This window comes from Morone saxatilis, unplaced genomic scaffold, assembly GCF_004916995.1.
Source record: "Morone saxatilis isolate NCDOM2014 unplaced genomic scaffold, NCSU_SB_2.0 Contig20, whole genome shotgun sequence".
In the NCBI taxonomy this organism is placed as follows: Eukaryota; Metazoa; Chordata; class Actinopteri; family Moronidae; genus Morone; species Morone saxatilis.
Window position 1 is genome coordinate 15,462,523 of NW_023339763.1, and position 2,536 is coordinate 15,465,058.

The 2,536-nt window shown below is 44.1% G+C and overlaps 1 protein-coding gene across 2 annotated transcripts in view; it reads left to right on the forward strand.

Annotated features, from left to right (window-relative positions):
* The first annotated feature begins 400 nt into the window (after positions 1–400).
* The window catches only part of LOC118331833 (spectrin beta chain, non-erythrocytic 1), a 49,304-nt gene continuing 47,168 nt past the window's right edge, over positions 401–2,536 (forward strand). For both annotated transcript variants that reach the window (XM_035666916.1, XM_035666913.1), the window contains exon 1: positions 401–755. The gene's annotated coding sequence lies outside the window, so the exon portion shown is untranslated. The remainder of the gene's footprint in view (positions 756–2,536) is intronic.

Consider the following 2,536-nt stretch of genomic DNA (forward strand, 5'->3'; position numbering starts at 1 on the left):
AAATCCTCACCACATACATAGAAGATATTTGGAGAATTCAAAGTGCTTGACTTCTAATTTTTTCCCATGCTTGCATTTGTAATTTTCTTTGATGCTTTCAGTTTTAGCACCAGGGACAGCACCAAGATACAGAGCATCTTCCTCTCTCTCACTGCTGTGCAGTTATTGTTGAGAATACTGGAAATGTGCATCGTGTTTCCCATGTGACTGTAAAGGGTCAGCACCCACCCACCCACCCACGCACACCCCTAACTACCACCACCACGTCCACTTTTTCTTTCTATATCCTGGTTTGAACGCGGGATACAGGTACAAGAGGACGCGCAGGATAGCGGACGGCCCTTCGGATGCTCGGCCGCGGGGGGGGAAGAAGCTGCTGCGGATATCCGTCTCGTACCTGCCTCAAAACGGGCTCGCCTCATTTTTTTTGCCTCCCCTTTCCCCGTTGACCGTTTTGTGTTGAAAGCTATATACAAATACATATATTAAATAAAATAATAAATAAGAGCCCTGGTGTGGTTTCGTAACGCGCTGCACCGGTAGCAGCGCGGAGGGAAAGACATTTTTTCGAGGATGCGGATTTAACGGAAAGACGTTATCTGTGTCACCTGGGAGATACAACCGTTACAATTCGAATTAGCCTAGTCGCACGCGTCGGTCGGTCGCAGGACGGAAGGCATCTTTATGTGTGGTGAAATATCACCAACATAGTCATAATACCGCCAGCCACGGCAACAGAAGACTAAATAAAAGGGGTAAGCGTGATTTATTTTTTTTGCTTCTTTTTTTAAAAATGTTTATTCTCCACCACCGGTAGGCTAGCCACTAATAACAAAGCTAATGAGAGAGGGGGAGTCTGTGATATTCAGGTGACTGCTGTTAGCTTGCCACTGCTGTTAGCTGTCCAACACATAACGTTATTGTATCGCGGCTCAATGCCGTTTTTGTAACTGTGCTGAAAGAGATGCTGGATGAAATGAACCCATATGTGATTGTGGTGCGTTAGCTGCCTGGTTGGTGGGTGTATGTGACTGCAACCATCTCTCTCTCTGTATGTCTGGGTCTTCTTGCCTTTGTTTGAGTCGATGTCAAACGCGGCCACATTTTTATCTGCGTGTTCTGTACAACCAGCCTGTGGGTCTGTTTTCATTCAACATCTGCTACTAAACCCACCGTGTCTTGTTGCCTGCCTGCTGCCAGGTTATATGGTGTCTTACCAAGATGTGGTATAGTGCTGGCATCTGTTAAAGCTGCAGGTTTTTTTTTTTTTTTTTTTTTTTTTTTTTGGTGTGTGCTCTCGACATTGTGGGCTGTGTGGTTATGTTATGATAGGACTGAGATTTATACTGCGTGCCTGGCCTAGACTGTGAGTCATAGCGAGGATGCATCAGGTAAAAAGTGTTAAAATGTGGGATTACAAGCGTAATGCCACTGGAAACAAAGACCGGGGAACAAGTTGTTTTTGGGAAAGTGTTAGTTTGCTACCGGCCCGTCAAGCGTTTTTAAGACAATACGTCTAATGGTGCAGATGTTCAGAGCTGACATTTGCCGGCTACCACGTGTAGAGCATGGCCCAGAGACATCAGCCCTCCTTACCTGACAGAGAAGAAAAACACATGCTTAATAATGAAATTAACTTGTAAATCATCCTTGATGTTTAGGTTTGTGTATACATGCTAGAGAGCGGTTCTTGGTGATGAAGGCTTTACTCCGAGGAAGAGAGCTGTAGGAGGAAGCAGCAGGTAAAGAGTAGAGGGATAACACTGACCATTGCCAAGTGGGAAAGCCCTCTTCTGTGCAAAGGGTTGACTCTCTGTAGTGAAGAACATCTAAACGGATGGTATTTACCTTCTGTGTGCGGCTACAACACCTAACAGCTGCCAGGAGATGCAAGATGTTTTTCAAGGACACTTTGGTTGGAGCTGTGAACCCGTCCTATGGCCTCTTCATCACAGGATGGTCATTACTGTCCTCTGTCAGTGTTTTCAGCTTTATATTCACTGGTTTGCACATTGATTGCAGCCATCTAGAGGATGAGATAGAAAGCCAGGGGTTCATTCAGTTACACCTCCCTCCTCCTTTCCTGCTTTATATGGAAGACTAGGTTTGACAAAATGACTTGAATTAAGGTTGCTTTCTATGTATTTCTAACCGAGGCATAGAACGACGTCAGCAATAGCATAAAAACCTGGATTATTGAGGCAATTAGGGTATAATTATTTCATGTTGAACCACGTGTAACACTTTGTTTTATCCTTCATGACTCCTGCTTAGCCGTTTCCCACTTGGACCCTTTACCTTTTTAATGTGTGTCATTGTTAGTTAGTAGGGAGATATATAATGTCATACTGATACAAAACAACATGTTACCTGGGATGTTAGCTCTGGTGTGATATTTGGGGGCTTTTCTGATGTTAAAGGTTATTACAGCTGAAAAGAGACATTTCCATAAACCTGTAATGTTATTGATATTTATAGTGGTCGTCGACTGATACGGGTTTTTCAGTGAACAGTGCCGATATTTAGAGAGCAGGGC